At 41.0% G+C, this 18,188-nt stretch overlaps 1 pseudogene; it reads left to right on the forward strand.

The window, feature by feature from the left end:
- Positions 1 to 1,928: 1,928 nt before the first annotated feature.
- LOC142426742 (10 kDa heat shock protein, mitochondrial pseudogene) lies at positions 1,929 to 17,677 on the forward strand (annotated as a pseudogene).
- Positions 17,678 to 18,188: the final 511 nt, after the last annotated feature.

Below are 18,188 nucleotides of genomic sequence, written 5' to 3' on the forward strand. Positions count from 1 at the left end.
AGATTAGAGCTGGAAACACAGGGAATCCAGGACAGATAAACCCTCAGGACCAATGTTGAGAGTAGCTATACCAGGAAGGTAAGGGTAAGGTGGGGGTAGAAAAGGGGAACCTATCACAATGATCTACATATAACCCCCTCCCAGGGGGATGGACAAGAGAAAAGTAGATGAAGGGAGACGTCGGTCAGTGTAAGACATGAAAAAATAATAACAATTTATAAACTATCAAGTGTTCATCTGGGAGGGAGGGGGAAAATGAGGAGCTGATGCTTTGAGAATGATGATGGAAACAAATTTACAGATGTGCTTGACACAATGGATGGATGTATTGATTGTGATAAGAGTTGTTCAAAGCTGTATGAGCCCCTAATAAAATGTTTTTTTAAAAAGAGCTGTTCAAACCCCCAATAAAATGATTTTTTTAAAAAGAACATTATCTTTATGAGCTACATAATGGAAAGTGACCAAATTGTCCCATGAGATTTTGGTCCTAAGTCTTCAAATCCAGCAAATTAATCCCTGAGATGTTTGCTTCTATCTAGGGAATACCTATAACTGTGCCCCTGACCCCGCTTGACCTCATCCTTACTCAGAAATCTGTCAGTTAAACTCAAGTGTTGATCAAAAAGTGGTTGTTAATGAAAACTATTTTCACAAAAAAGGTTCAAATAGAAGATAAAGGAAGAATAAACATTCCACAATGCACATGCTAATTATTCAGTAAATGTCTACAGAATTAATTTTTAAGTTTCCCTGGACATAGTCTCGTTAATTAAAACTGCAATGCATTATTGCATCTTATCAGTTCAGTTTTTCCATGATAGTAAGGGGGCACTGACTCTGTACCAGAGACAGTACTGGATACTTTACATGTGTTCTCTCATTGAATCCTGCCAACAGTCCTGTGAGGCTCTGCTATTGTCATGCTCCCCATTTTTGTAGATGAGGAACATTCTGCACTGGGACACTAACAGCATGCTGAAAGAATACCGCCACTAAGAAATAAAAGACAGGCTCATACCCATATCTTTTCTGCAAAGACGTTGCTTTTAACAAGTACATTATCCTGCCTTCTTTTTCAGAAAATTTAATGGAAAGATCCTTGAATTTAAAAGTCAGAAGACCCCGAGTTCAAGACCCAGCGTCTTTTTGGCAAATCACTGAAACTCTGTTTCTCAGAGAGTCACAATGCTTCTCCTTTAAAAAAAAAAAAAAAAAGATATGTTGGCTATTAGACCAAAAAGGCAGCATTTGTCCCAAAACAAAGTTCAGAAGTCAGGAAGGGGCAGGACAAATGGATAAATAGAAGTGGAAAACCCAAAGGGAAAGTGGGAAGACTGCTGTTACATTGAGGGAATTGCTATTAATTTCACACAATAGAATGTGTGTCGATTGTTGAATGGGCCACCAACTTGCTCTGTCAGCTTTTAGCCAAGCCACCACAAAAATTTCTAAAGAAATGACAATTCAGCACATGCATTTATTTACCTTTACCTTCGCTTTAAATCCGTTAAAACAGCAAATGATGTTTTAAATGCATAAACCTGCAAGGTCAATGTGAGAGAAGAGCAACCACAGGTACAACATTTTGAGATCCAGAAATGAATGAGGAATAGTTGACTCAGTAGATCCAAGAAAGCTACTGCAAACCCCACAGAGAGAACCTTCCTAATTTACATGGTAGAACCTACCAAATATTTAGAAACTCATGTTCCAGGTGCTTTGGGAGGTGAAGAGAACTGAAAACAGGAGAATGGTTTGAAAATCTTCTTAAGAAGTATTTGCTAGAGATGCGCCACGGCTTCGGTAGCGAAGGCTCTCGCTGTGTTTGAGCCGCTCTAACCCCTCCCCCAGGACAGTCGCAGTCGGCTAGTCCGCGCTTCACGGTAACCACGTGCGACCGGAAGGCCGTGATCAAGATTGCCGACATGTCGGAGGAGATGCAACAGGACTCGGTGGAGTGCGCGACTCAGGCGCTGGAGAAATACAACATAGAGAAGGACATTGCGGCCACATCAAGAAGGAGTTTGACAAGAAGTACAGTCCCACTTGGCACTGCATTGCGGGCAGAAACTTTGGTAGTTATGTGACACATGAAACTAAGCACTTCAGTTACTTCTACCGGGGCCAAGTGGCCATCCTTCTGTTCAAATCTGGTTAAAGCATGGATTGTGCCCACACATCCAGTGCTCCATCCAAAACCAAGGACTGCCGCCTCAATTCCAAACCCCAGAGACTGGACTCTTCAGCCTTGCTAAGGGAACACCTCCACCTTTGAACCTTTGTTGTATTGTTTGGTACAGGACCTCCTCTGTACTCCTTTGTGGTTATAAAGCAATTAGCAAAACAGCTTACATTTGTATTTATTTTCTATTCCATACTTTGCCCTGCCTCATGTTTTTTTTTCTTTCCTCACAATTCATGCTTTTCCAAAATAAATAAATAAATAAATCTGTTGGAGATGTGTGCATTAAAAAAAAAAAGAAGTATTTGCTAAACCTTAAAACACAAATATCCCCAGAAGCCATATTAACACCATAGTTTAGTTGAACTACCCTTTTAAGAACTCTTTCTATGGTATCAAAACGATAACGGCAAGTTCAAAGACTCTATATGGGAAGAGCAAATCCAAAGAGCCTATATTGTATCAAAATCAGGACAACCAGTCTGACGATTATCTAGGAATCTCAGGGGGGAGGGAGTTCATGTTCATGAGGACTGGAATGACACAGACAAGGAGGGTCAGAGTGGTGATTTGACTCAAAGGATGTAGTCAGCATCACCAAATTGTGTATGTAGAAACTTGAGTTGGTGTACTATTTGCTGTGTGTTCGCAACAACAGAACAAATAAAATTTCAAAGGAAAAGGTAATTGCCTTCTCTGGCTCTACGTAGTCAAGAAGCTTCTGTTTTGCTACTCAGTCAGAAGACTGGCGAGGAATGCACCGGAGAGAGTTAAGTCTAAACTCAGGATGGGTGCGGACCATCTATAGTGGCAAGGTGGGCAAACTCCATAATCCTCCTCTCCTTTTCAGCACCCACAATATTGATTGTCTGACTTATGCCCTGTGGACAGAAAATTATGAGATTCTTCTCTGAGGAATCGAACTAAGTTTTTAAGGGACATAAAGATATTGAAACCAAGAGTTCCCAAATTCCAGCCAAATCACAGAGATCCAAGTTGATAAGTGGCACTCATATATAGAAATCTTCTGGTCATCTTTTTGTATCTTACTCTTAAATATGACCGGGAAATGAGGTCACCAGAAATTGAAAAAATGCCTCCAACACAAAATGTTAAAGTGTCAAAAATAAGCAAGAAACAGAGAGGTTGGAGGACAAAGATACTAAGCAGGAAAAAGGAAATTTTCAAAAATGAAGCTATTGATTAATATTCTCATAGAAATAGGGGGAGAAATTGCATTAATGTAGGTCAGAGTATTCTAAATCGGAAGTGTCATTTAGGATGTCATTTTAAGAAGAAAGGGGAAAAGCATTCAAATAATAAATTTGCAAAAGCTTTATAATAGGGAAATGGAATATTAAACTGAATAGAAATAGAATAGAAAACTAGAGGTCAGGAACATATTAAAAGCTTAATTCAAGAAAATTATCCGTAACAAAGGTTATTAATTTCCTGATTTAGCGTATGTTCCAAGTGTTCCGCACAGTGGATAGAAATAGGTCCATACCATGACACACTCCAGTGAGATTTCAGAACACTAGGGACAAAGATAAGCTTTTCAGAAAGAGAAAAAGTTACAAGCATCTGAATTACACTGGATTTCTCAACAGCAGTTGAGCATCAAAATAATAGCTCCATATCTATTAAAAATGAGGAAAAAGTCTTTCCCCTCTAGAAGCCATTATCCTAAATAGTCAATTATGTCCAAAGACATTTGTAGAACATGAACATCTCAATAAATGTAACTCTTTGTACCTTTTCTTAGGAAGCAACTCAAGGACCTGCTTCCCCCAAATGTGTAATGTAGGAAGATATAGTCCCGTAGGTTGATTGTATTATGTGTTCCAAATACTCCCAATCCTGGGTGGCCCTGGGAGTCTTGCTACCCTTTGGTCTTGTTCGTACAGTGGGGATAAGGCTCATCCCCCTCTCAGAGTTGCTGTGCGGACGAAAGCAGAGTGCCCGCACAAGGAAAACATCCAGACTGTTTTGAATATTAGGCTCCCTCTCCTCTGCTCTGGAGATTAATAGGTACTAAACGGGTGGCTGAAAGGCAGTCAGTAGAAGGCATAAAGCAAAACTCTGCTATGACACACAAATTGGAGAGCCAGCTCTGAATAATGGAAGCTGCCTGTGCACTGTTGTTGCCTCAGAGTGATGGGAGCTGGCAAGCCAGTTGCCTTAGTGCTGTTTCTTGCATTTCTCCATCCTTTACCCACCCCCTTCCCTCCTTCATTCCTCACCGGTGTCTTCATCTTCATCATCTTTTGATGCTCTCTAAGCATCTCGTTCAGTAAGTATTCACTGGATGCCTGATCCGCTGCTTTTAGTTCCTGGTTCCCACGTGTTCAGTTAATCTACAGATGTAAGTTAGACAGCAGGTTATGATGATAGGTTTGAACAGGATTATTTTTCTGAAACAATAAGTTGTTATGGTCGGTGATAGTAAGGAGGCTTATTAGTCTGAGAGCAACCGCAGGGATATGTGAACGGTGTCCAGCCCTCAGTGAAGACCATTTTTCCCTTGCAACGCACGCTAGTCTGACTCTCTGAAAGCCATTCTGCTTCCCTAATCTAGTCATTACAAGACATGATTTTTCAAATTACACTTTTATGTCATGCTAAATAAGCCCAGTTCTTCTTTGCGGGCCAGGAAGTGAGTGTTTCAAGGACATAAAAGAGAAAGAAGAAACTTCCAGTCTCATACAAGCTTATTGCCAAGAGGAAAAACCTAGGAGTCTATGTGAAATGTAATTATGTTTTGTTTTGTTTCAGATTTTTTCCCTTACCCATCAATCAGAGAGGTTACCAGGCCTAGCATGAGGCATTCTATTTTTCTTTTTTGAATCATTTTTATTGGGGGTTCTTACAACTCTTATCACAACCCATAAATACATCCATTGTGTCAAGCACATTTGTACATATGTTGCCATCATCATTTCAAAGCATTTTCTTTCTACTTGAGCCCTTGGTATCATTTCACCCTCACCTGCCTCCCCCCCACTCCCCGCTCACCCTTCCTCCCTCATGAACCCTTGATAATTTATAATTTTTTTTCATGCTTTACACTGATCTGGCTCCCTTCATCCACTATTCTGGTGTTTGTCCCCCTGGGAGGACATTATATTGTGATCGGTTCCCCCTTTCTCCTCCCACTTTCCCCTTACCCTCCTGGTATGGCTACTATCATTATTGGTTCTGAGGGGTTTATCTGTCCTGAATTCCCTGTGTTTCCAGCGATTATCTGTACCCATGTACATGCTCTAGCCTGGCCCAATTTGTAAGGAAATTTTGGGTCATGATAGTGGGGGCAGGGGGGAAGCATTAAAGAACTAGAGGAAAGTTGTTTGTTTCATTGGTACTACACTGCACCCTGACTGGCTCATCTCCAACCCATGACCCTTCTGTAAGGGGATGTCTAATTGTCTACAGATGGGCTTTGGGTCTCCCCTTCACACGCCCCCTCATTCACATTGATATAATTTTTTTTTGTTCTGGGTCTTTGATGCCTAATACCTGATCCCATTGACACCTCATGATCACACAAGATGGTGTGCTTCTTCCATGTGGACTTTGTTACTTCTCAGCTAGATGGTTGCTTGTTTATTTATATTCAAGCCTTTAAGACATCAGACACTATATATTTTGATAGCCAGGCCCCATAAGCTTTGTTCACCACATTTGCTTATGCACAGATTTTTTCTTCAGCAATTATGTAAGGAAGGTTAGCATCACGGAATGCCAGTTTAATAGAACAAAATGTTCTTTCATTGAGGGAGTATTTGAGTGGAGGCCCAATGTCTGTCTACAACCTTAATACTTAACATATAAACATATGTACATAGATCTATTTCTCTATCATTATATATAAATATATTTGCATATGTACATGCCTGTATTTAGACCTCTATAAATATCCTTTGCCTCCTAGTTCTTTCCTCTATTTTCTTTTACTTTCCTCTTGTCCCACTCTCATGTTTGGCCTTCATTCGGGTTTCAGTAACTTCTCTCAGCTACATTGCCCTGATCAAGTCCCACCAGGCATCCTATACCCTCCTTGCCATCAATTTTAGATCACTTGTTGTTCCATTATGCCTGTGTTGGTTGATATTTCCCTTTTTTCCTCTTCCTCCCCCTCTTCTTTGCCCCCTCCTCCCAACTGTCGGTCTTGTTGTTTTCTCCTCCAGATGGTTTATTTCACCTATCTTATCTAGATAGACATGTAGAGACAATAATGAGCACAAAAATAAGACAGAAGAAAAGAAAACCAACGACAAAAAAACCAAAAGGCTATAAATAGTTCCAGGTCTGTTTGTTGAGTGTTTCGGAGTGTTTTCCCAATGAGTCTGAAGTCTATTTTTGGTATTCCCCAGGGACTTCATTGCTTTGCTCCCCTTGCTGTTTTGTTGCATTCCCTTAGTATTTCACCCTGGTGTGGTAGCTTCAGATCGGACACAGTTCCCACACTGTGCCTCCAGTGTTGTCACCTGTATGGCTATGGGTCAGTGAGGGGACATTGTGTCCCATGGTGGGGCCGACCATAAAGTCCTCTCTGTGCATTGGCAGCTCTGACAGGAATATCATCCTCAGGGCTTGGTAGGCAAGGATATGTTGCACTCTCTCTCCTTCCCTCTGTTTGCTCCTGTGTTCTTTGAGCAGATACACTCCTCTCCCTGAGCTGTAGTTTTAGTGCTGTCCTCTGAAGTGAATTCTTCTGGGAGGGTGGTGGGGGGTGTCCACATAGTTGGTATTGGGCCGACCCTGCAGACCTCTCTACTGGTTCCCTGCTTCATGCCAGTATGTTGCATTCAAGTCTTGGGACACTGGGTTGAAGTCTGGTCCCTCTCTCATGAAACATTCTTAAGGATCATCATTCCTTCCTTGAGAGAAGGCTAGAAGTTATAGGGTCCACTCAGTGATTGACTCAGTTTATAAAATAGAAAGGAGGACATACGCTAGTGTCTTCACACTGCCACAGTTAAGTACTGTCCCACACATGGAGGCTTACCACAACAGAAGTTCATTCTCCCACTGATCTGGAGGCAGGAAGACCAGAGTTAAGCAGTTGGCAGCATACTATTTCTCTGAAGCCTCTAGGAGACACTCCTTCCGTTGTCTCTTCCAGCTTTTGGAAGTCCCAAGTATGCCTGTGACAGTATGAATCCATCTCAGGCTCCATGGTCACAAGACCATCTTTCCATTTCTCCTCTTCTTAGAAGGACACCAGTCATGTTGGATTTAGAACCCACCATTCTACTCCAGTGGATGTAACTAATTACATCTGCAAAGATTCAATTTTCCAAACATGGCCACATTCTGGGGTTCCAGGAAGGACTTGAATTTTTGAGGGACACTATTGAACCTAGTAAACTCCCTGAAAGACTGTTTCACTACCTCTTAGACATCCTGGTATGTTTTTTTTGTTTTTTGTTTTTTTTTCCCCTGGTATGTTTTTGTTCTTCGCTCTCTCAGCCTTTTAATCCACCCAGCAATGTGCTTTGGATCTGGAATCTCCATCCCACACATCCTAATGGTCCCGAATTGTCTTTCTCTTACCACCCAATGTCAACTTTCCATTGCTCTATCGTTCTTTTAACATGCTTTCAACAATTATAACACAACATTCTGCCTGATTCTGGGGCTAGCCACCTTTTTCTTTCTGGAGTCTGAGTTCTTTACTTCATATACGGGGTCAAAAATGCTTTTACTAGTTCCCTCTGCACAGCTGCTATTTGCAAAGGGCCCTAACTCAAACAGCAGGTTATCTATCTGGATCTCTGAATATTCCTTCCCTGGGCTTACCCAGCACTCTATTCTTCAATTTAGAAACACTCTGTAACTCCAAATTATTCCTCCTTCTTGCCAATACCTTCCTTGGGTTATTCTAGCTTGCCAATTTCCAGACCCTTCTGATTTGTACCAATGACTCAGTACTTAATACCAAGACTTGAAGAAGGATTCACCTTGTACCTATCCTGACCCAGTGTGATAGTTTGGGTACTTTAGAGAAACAAATCCACAGAAACTCATGTCTAAGAGAGAGTTTTTAAAAAAAAGATTAAGTACACATCAAGAAAACATCCCAACCCAGTACTGCCAAGCCTACAAGTCCAACATTAACCCATTAGCCATATGTCCGACACCAATCCACAAAGTTCTCCTCCATCTCACAAAACACACACTATGACACCAACTGCAGGAGAAAAGCCGAATCAGTGAACATCTAAGCATCTCAGCGCTGGCAGGGGTCTCCACACGGCGGCTGCTCCAGCATCCAGGGCTGCATCGGGGTAGGTCCATGTGGCTTCTCCTCAGGGATGTCTTGCAGGAAGTGAGTCTTGCCAGCGAAAGCAGGAAACTGCTAAGGCAGCTGCACACTGGTCCAACCATGACAAAGCAAGAGACCCGAGAACTAGAAAGGCGAGGCTCACGGAGCCATTTATCCCTCGCCCTTCAATTAACCCCACATGTGCTTATCAGCCAGGTTGGCACAATAAACTAACTACCTCACCCAGTTTACCCTGTCAACCTAAAACAACAGGAGCATTCATCTGACACACTGGACAAAGTGTGATTTTCTTATAAGGAATCTGGAGGCCCGTGTTTTAAGATCAGGACACCTTGTAGCTGCATTATTTTAAATTCCTCGGCTATATGCTGATGACCTTACTTTTGAGTCACTGAATGGGTCTGAAAGGATATTATGCTAGAGTTATATTAGCTAACATTTTAAGAAAATATAAAATTTTACACCAAGGTTATAATAGCTAACATTAATATGCCACTTACTAGGTCCCTGTTGATAATTGCTGGTAATTAGAATGCAAAAATTGGAAACAAAAAGAAAGAAACAGTAGTTAGAATATATAGCCTTAGTGATAGAAATGAAGCTAGAGATTTCATGGGTATGATTTTACAAAGCAAACTATCTCTTCATTGCAAACATCTTTTACCAACAACCAAAACAGTGACTGACTGCACCAGATGGAAAACATAATAATCAAATTGATTAAGTCCATGAGAAGAGACCATGGAGAAGCTCAATATCATCTCATAAAACAAGACTAGGGGACAGCTGTGGAACCGCTCTTCAGTCACGCATATGTAAATTCAGGGTGAAGATGAAGAAAATTAAAACAAGTCCAGGAGAGCCAATATACAACCTTGAATTTATCCCACCAAAATTTAGAGAACAGATCAACACATTGATCACTAATGAAAGAAGACCTGACAAGCTGTGTGATGACGTCAAGAACATCATATATGAATAAAGCAAGGAGTCATTGAAAAGACAGGAAAGAAAGAAAAAACTAAAGTGGATGTCAAAAGTGACTCTGAGAGTTGCTCTTACTATAGGGTAACTGATGTGAGTGGAATAAATGGTGAAGCAAAAGATCTGGCCAGAATTTTTCAAAAGGCAGCCCAAGAAGACAAAGCAAAGCATTGTTAGAAAACCCAAAGGCCTGAAGTTAGAGAGCCAAAAAAGAAGAACATGGTCAGTGTCTCTCAAGCCGAAAGAACTGAAGAAAAACTCAAGTCTCAGTTGAAACACTGAAGGATTTCATGGGCAGAATGCTGAACAATACAGGAACCACCAAAAGAAGATGGAAAGAATACATAGAGTCAATGTACCAAAAAGAACGCATCAATGTTCAAACATTTCAAGAAGTAGCGTATGATCAAGAACCAATGGTACTGAAGGCGTTAGCCAAAAACAAGGTTCTAGGAACTGAAGAAATACCCATTTAAAATGTTCAGCAAGATGATGAAGCTCTGGAAGCATTCACTCTTCTATGCTCCCTGGCCAACCAAGTAGAGACATCGATCTCTGCGCCCATTCCAAAGAAAGGTCGCCAAACTGAGTACATATATTATATAACAATATCATTAATATCACATGCAAGTAAATTTTTATGAAAATCATTCAAAACTGGATGTAGCAGTACATTGACAGGGAGCTGCCAGAAACTACAGCCAGAATCAGAAGAGAATGTGGCATTAAGGATCTCATTGTTGATATCAGATGATTTCTTGACTGAAAGCTGAGAGTACCAGAAAGATGCTTATTTGCACTGTGTTGACTATGCCAAGGCATTTGCCTGTGTGATGATAGCAAAACTATGCATAGCATTGCAAAGAATGGGAATTCCAGAACTTTTCATTGTATTCCTGTAGAACCTGTACAAAGACCAAAGGAGAGTCATTAGAATAAAAGAGGATAGTTGTATTTTTAAAATCAGGAAAGGTGTGCATCAGGGTTCTGTCCTGTCACCATTTGGAGAGACACTAGTTAACACTCCAGAATGATGCAGGCATTCATTCCCTGTGTATCCATGGTCTCATCTGGACAGCTCCCCTATATGTAGCCAGGACAGAGCACAGCAGACACATGGTGAACACTTCTTCTTCTCCACTTAGCACAAAGATAATCTAACAATGAGTTTCAAATGGTTTCAGTAGCCTACCTCACTCAAAGTTGTATAACCAGTATAAAAAGAGCACCCAAAACTACAGGTTTATTGGTTATTTCCTGTCCAGCTGGCCACTGATGAATGCAATACTGCCTCCCCAGGCTGTAAGTCCCCGAATGCAATTAAACTGATGTCTCTTAGATTGGCACCAGGTCAGCTCTTCAGTCTCCCCCCTTTATTGGAATTGAACCCAAACCCTATACTTATTTAAACTGTATGTTGAGCAAATAACCTGAGGAGCTGGACTATTTTGAAGAAGCTGGAAGGAAGGCCAATAACAACCTGTTGTGGGCAGATAACATAACCTTGCTTGCTGAGAGCCAAGAAGATTTGAAGCACTGCGGCTGAAGATCACCCTTCAGCATAGATATCCTCTCAATGTAAAGAAACCCAAAACCCTCACAATTGGACCAATAGGCAACATCATGAGAAATGAAGAAAAGACTGGAATTGTCAAGGATTTCATTTTACTTGGATCCATAGTCCATGCTTGTGGAAGCAGTAGTCAAGAAATCAAAGGATGTGTTGGCCAAATCTGCTGAACAAGACCTCTTTAAAATATCAAAGATCAAAGGTATCAGTTTGAGGACTAAGGTACACCTGACCCAAGCCATGGTATTTTCAGTTGCTTCATATGCATGTGAAAGCTGACCAACTAAGTACTGATACATTTAAATTATGATGTTGGTAAAGTATGTTGAAAATACCATGGATTTTCAAACCAAAAAAATCTGTCTGGGATGAAGTACAGCTTAGAAGTGAGAATGCATTTCATGATATGCATGGCCCTGGAAACCATTATACTGAGCAAAGTTAGGCACACATGGACAACTGTTATAAGGATAAACATCAAGACAAAGGCAGGCATCTGTTTTCAAGTCATGTAATCTAATATGGTCTCTCAAGCAATGATATGGGGTGCCTGCCTAACGCTCATGATCCATATATCACCCCCTTATTTATACATCTTAAAAACCACTTTAACACAGGAGGCTACACCTCAGCCTGGGTCAGAAAGAAGATCAATCAGTTCCTCCATGTAACATTGTCCAAATCATGGACACTCCATGGCCACTCCAAATCAACAAACAGCCCTTCTGTGAAATTCAAGTCCAGAGGTGGATGGAAATTCAAGTCCAGAGGTGGACTTGATGGAAATTCAAGTCCAGAGGTGGATGAGGATATTTCTGTCTCAGAGACAACTCTTTCATTTCTGTTAGTGGATAAACCAGGTAGGACAACCAATAGGAAAAATTCTGAACATTATTTATATAGACCTTCAATACGACAATAAGCCTGGGACTATGTTCTTAATCAGGCATTTTTTACTGAGTTTCTAGTCAGCCCTTGGTGACCCAGTGAGTAGGATATAGACATTAGACTGTCCTTTTGAGGTACACAATATCCATCACAGGCCATCTAGAGGGATCCAATTTGTAAACCTCACTAAGAGAACTGGACTTTACCTTAAAAATACCTGTAGCAGATTAAAAGAAATAAAATATTCCCTTGGGGTTAAGACTGAAATATCCTAAATGTGAGAAGCAAATGATTACTATCCTAAGGCTATGGATATAGAAGTCACTGGACTTTGGCTCAAATATCTTATTTTGAAGGTACCCAAGAAGTAGCAGTTTAAGGCTACCATATATTTTCTAATTTCATACTCTCTACATTTTTATGACATGTTAGTCCAGTAGGCATAGTTACATATTTGTGAATCAGTGTTATTGAAAGTTTTGCCATATCTCTAGCCTTTGATATTTGCTTAGTGTCCAGTCACTTAAGTTTTAATCTTTTCGACTAAAGCACACCAGGACTTCTGGGAAGATGTTAATGGAGTAACACATACCAGAGGGACTCTTCAGAATTCAGCCCAGTAACTCTCAAGAGGAGCATAATAAATATAGTAGGCACAGACCCACAAGGTTTTGAGGGGCTGGGGATTTTTGGCTTAACATAGTGGAGGCTGGCTAGGGATTGACCTTAGCCCCACCACAGTCTCTGCTGGAGCCAGGACCATTTGGAGTCTGCAAGGGGGCTTAATCTCACCACAGCCACAGTTTGCCGCCACCTACCTTGGGGCAGGGACTAAACACTTGCAGCTCCATGGGAAGGACTTGGGGTTCAGCTACATTGTTACTTTTGTTTTCCTCTCTTCTCTTCATCCCCCCACAGTCTCGGTGGGCAACGCAGGGGCTTTTTCTCAACACAGCCGCAGCTTGCCGCCAGCTCTGGGCAGGGGCAGGGACTAAACCCTTGCAGCCCCAGAGCAGAGATCTGGGTTCAGCTACATTGTTACTTTTGCTTCCCTATCTTCTCTATATCCCCACACAGTGTTGCCAGCTTACTTTTTAATTTTTTTCTCCTTTTTGTCCGTTTCCTCTTCTCTCACACTCCACTGCTAACCTCCAGACCACTCCCCTTAGCCTGGGGCATTTATGCCTGTGCCACACCCAGCTAGGGGAGCTCAACCCTGTGCAGCTAGCCCGAGGCAGGGGTAACTCCTGCCGACCTCCACCAGGGGATACTCCACCCAACTTCTTACTGGGGAATTCCTGCCTGTGTGCCTGGGAGACTAAGGCAGCTCGGCCAACACTCCACTATGCTGCAGGAACCTCTGCCCAACCTCTGCAACACCAAAGCAAGCAATCCTCAAGCCTTCTGGGGTACTCCCCTGAGAGGGAAGCCACAGGAGGATATAGTGGTAGGTCAATTCCATAGTGAAATTAGCTGTAGGCAGTTCGAAGAAGCATTCCTACAAGTCTCCCACAGACAGCCAGTGCTCTTCGACTCCCTGGAAAATGGCACCTGGCTCCTCTAAAACAAGCCAATACAAACAGACATCAACCCGATGACCTCAAAGAAAAAACAGGAGAAACAAAAGGCAGTGGCAGAAGATGTCCTGAACCTAACGACATGTATAGAAGAAGCAGACATTGAGCTGCCACAGAAAGAAATATTCAGAATGCTGCTTGTAGTCATATAGGATATGAGGGAAACAATACAGAAAAAGGATCAAATGATAGAGGAGATAAAGGCCACACACCAAAGGGAAATATAAGAGCTTAGGGAGGAGATTACAAAAACCAGGAGCAAACTCACAGACCTCGAGAATCAACTGGAGGAAGTAGAGAACCACATCAGTGATTTGGAGGACAGCGAAACAGACTTTAACAAACACGAACAAAAATCTAATAAGAATGTCAGAGAAACTGAAGAAAACCTAAGAGCTATGTCTGATGCTGTGAACTGAAACAATATTAGAATTTGGTTTACCGGAGGAAGACACAACAAAGAAGTCATCTGCAACAATAGTGAGAGAACCCTTGGAGGAAAACTTCCTCAGGCTGAAAGAACACCAGCTAGACTGAATCCCAAGAAGTCACCAAGGCACATAATAGTTAAACTATCCAACTTTGAGGAAAAGGAGAAAATCATGATTGCAGCTAGGGAAAAGCAAACAATAACATATAAAAGTTCCCAAATAAGAATATACTCAGACCTACCAGCGGAAACTATGAAGAAGAGGAGAGAGTGGAGTAACATATTCCAAATATTGAAGGAAAACAAGTCAAATCCAAGAATACTCTACCCAGTCAAATTATTGATCAAGAAAGATGGAGAAGTAAGAGTCTTCCAAGACAAGGAAAATCTCAAACAATATGTTAGAAGAAACCCAGCCCTACTAAAGATCCTTGCAGACCCAGTATGGTCAGAAGAACAACACTCACCAAGCATAAATACGAGACTGCCACATAGAACAACCTCACCCAGAGGGCAGCAAAAAGAAAAAAGACCCCAAGATAGCATTGGCTTAAGGATGGGAAAAAGTCAAGAATGATGCATGCACAACACACTAATGAGAAAGGAAAGAAGGAAAACACCCAACACAAAAAGTATAAAATGACATCATAGAGTCTGCAGATGGAGATAATAACCCTGAATATCAATAGCCTAAACTCAGGCATTAAAATACTGAGACTAGTAGACTGGCTTAGAAAACATAACCCACCAATCTGCTGCCTACAGGAGACACATCTCAAGGCTACAGACAAATATAAGCTGAGACTCAAAGGCTGGAGAAAGGCATACTAACAATTTAAAACAAAGCAGGGGTTTCAATCCTAATCTCGGATAAAATTGACCTCAAAGTGCAAACCATAAAAAGAGATAAGAAGGGACACTATACAATGCTCAAGGGAATGGTAGACAAAGAACCACTAAGCATTGTAAACATATATTCCCCAAATGAGAGACTTGCAGACTCAAACACTCCAAAAGATGAAAAAAAGAAATCTCAGCCTCAACAATTGCAGTGGGTGACTTCACTACACCACTCTCTGAGAAAGATAGACCACAGGAAAAGAAACTCAACAAGGAGGATAGAAATCTAAACACTACAATTAGACAATTTGACGTGATAGATATTTACAGAGCTTTTCAACCAAATACAAAAAGTTCACATTCTTCTCAAGCCTACATGGCACATATTCAAAGATAGACCACATGCTGGGGCATAAGGAGATTTTACATAAATTTATGCACATTGATATCATACAGACCTCTCCCTCAGAACACTGTGCCATCAAGCTGGAAATCAACAAAAGGAAGACAGAGAAAACAATTGGAGGATAAATAACTCTCTACTGAAAAAGCAGTGAGTTCTGCCACAGATCACAGATGAAATTAGGAAATTTATAGAAATCTATGAGAATGAGCATACTACATACCAAAACTTATGGGACATAGCAAAGGCAGTTATCAGAGGAAGTTTCATAACAATACATGCACACCTGAGAAAGGAAGAGGCTCATGATTGATATACTGGCACAAAATTTACAACAACTAGAGCACAGTCAGCAGGACAATCCTACTAATAGCAAAAGAAAAGAAATAATAAAAATCAAGGTTGAGATTCAGGAGAGGGAAAATTTTTAAAACTATGGAAAAAATTAATGCTGCTAAAAGTTGGGTTTTTGAAAGAATAAACAGAATCGATAGACTGTGGCAAACCTAACCAAAGAAATGAGGGAGCAAATGTCAATAGCAAGAATAAGGGATGAAAGAGGGGACATTACAAAAGACCCTAATGAAATCAAAAGGATAATTATACAGTACTACAAAGGATTGTACTCCAATTAATTCAACAACTTGGAAGACATGGACAAATTCTTGGAAAAACAATCCCTCCATAGACTATCCCTGATGGATGTCAAAAATCTCAACAGACCCATAGCAATAGAAGAAACTGTCAAGATTATCAAGGGATTATCAACAACAAAAATCCCCTGGACCAGATGGCTTCACTGGAGAATTCTAGCAAGCATTTAGGTAAGAACTAATACCAATCATACACAAACTCTTCCAGAACATAGAAAAAGACAGCAACCTCCCAAATTCCTTCTATGAAGCTGGTATAACTCTGATGCCAAAACCAGGCACGGATCCCACAAGAATTGAGAACTACAGACCAATATCCCTAATGAACATCGATGCAAAAAATCCTTAACAAAATACTAGCCAACAGGATACAAAAGTATATAAAACAAATAATTCACCATGACCAAGTGGGATTCTTACCAGAGATTCAGGGATGGTTCAACATACAAAAGACCATGAGTATTATTTGTCACACTGACATGAAAAATTATAAGAAACACATAATAATATCGATAGATGCAGAAAAGCATTCGACAATATCCACCAACGCCAATTCCTGTTTAAGACACTTGAGAAGATAGGAATGGAAGGAAAATTCCTCAAGAAAATACAAGCTATCTATGAAAACCCAACAGCCAACGTGATAGTCAATGGAGAAAAGACTAACACAATGCCCCTGAAAAAGGGGACCAGACAAGGATGACCCTTGCCCCCACTCTTATTTAATATCATGCTGGAGGTTTGAGCTAACAGCATAAGGCAAACAAAAGACATCAAAGATATTTGTCTGGGGAAAGAAGAGGTGAAATTATCATTGACAAAGTGGAGACCCCAAACCCACCTGTATGATAATAGGACAGTGCCTCACAGAAGGACTACACGGAAGGAAGGGGTGATATATCCAGGGTGCAGTAAAGCACTGATGAAACACACAAATATCCTCTAGTTCTCTAATATTTCCTCCCCTTACTATTTTGGTCTTAGTTTACCTCATAAATCTTGTGAGTCCTATGTATGTTCATTTGTATAATTAAGGTCGCTCAATGCATGAAATCCAAGATAGATAAACCCTTCAGAAATGGTAATGGGAGTAATGATTTCCTGAGGGCCCCAGAAGAGAAGGAGATGGGGAACCCACAGCAATGATGACTAAATAACCCCACGCAAAGGGAATGGATAACAGAATTGTAGGTGAATTGATACATTGATGGTGTCAGATAGGGTATAATGATAATAATAAGGGTCCTTAGGAGGTAGGGTGAGAGAAAGAGGGCATAAAGAGGAGCTGATATCAAGGAATTCAATAAGAAAGAAAGTGTTTTGAAAATGATGGTGCCATCAACTGTACAATTATGCTTGATCTAATCGAATTACGAATTGTTACGATATCCATATGAGTTCCCAATAAAATTATATTAAAAGGCGGGGGGAATGAGCACGCCTGCACGCTGGCTGGCCTTTTCCCATGTTCACGTGTCTCCAGATGGGATTGCGGGTCTCTTCTTGCAGCGCCAGAGCAAGAGAGTAGTTGCTGCCACCATCCGAGCATCCTGCAAGGGAGGCATTTCAAAAGTCTCCTCCCCTCTTTGACCAACTATCGATGGAGAGGAGTGCCACTGAAACTGTAACCAAAGGAGGCACTACGCTTCCAGAAAAATCTCGAGGGAAAGTCCTGCAAGGAACAGTAGTAGCTGTTGGGTCCGGCAGGAAAGGAAAGGGTGGAAAGATGTAACCAGTGAGTGTGAGAGTTAGAGATAAACTTCTTCTCCCTGAATGTGGAGGCACCAAAGTAGTCCTAGATGATGAGGATCATTTCTTATTCCGAGATGGTGACATTCTTGGGAAGTATGTAAACTAGAATAAACCCCTGTTGAAAAGGCATCATGTGAAGCTGCCTGGCCACTGAAGTTCTGAAATCTTTCATCATGTAAATAATCTCTATGTCTCCCTTTTATAATAAACTCATGATACACGGTGTCAAAAAAAAAGAGTGTCTTAAAACAAGCAGCCCTCTAAGTGAGGTGAGCTAAGTAAGTCCACATGGAAGAAGCACACCAGCCTGTGTGAGCCAAGGATTGTAAATAATAAAATTCAAGCCTGGAGTACAGAACGGTATTGGAGCTTAAATTCTGAGTTCTGAATTTGCAGAATGCTATGGATGACAATGAAAACTCAAAATCCATTTGCAGGGTCCCCATGTGGGTCCAGCCTCTGGTAATCCCCGCTGACCACTGACTTGGAATATGGAGCCTTACTATCAGATGGAGTGTATTGGTAAGTAGTAGATTAATGCAGATGTATTTAGGTTAAAATTTAACACTTTATCATCTTTTCTCCCTTTTGACTTGTTTTAAATTTGTTCTAGTTTT

The sequence above is a fragment of the Tenrec ecaudatus genome, chromosome 14 (genome assembly GCF_050624435.1).
Source record: "Tenrec ecaudatus isolate mTenEca1 chromosome 14, mTenEca1.hap1, whole genome shotgun sequence".
Lineage (NCBI taxonomy): Eukaryota > Metazoa > Chordata > Mammalia > Afrosoricida > Tenrecidae > Tenrec > Tenrec ecaudatus.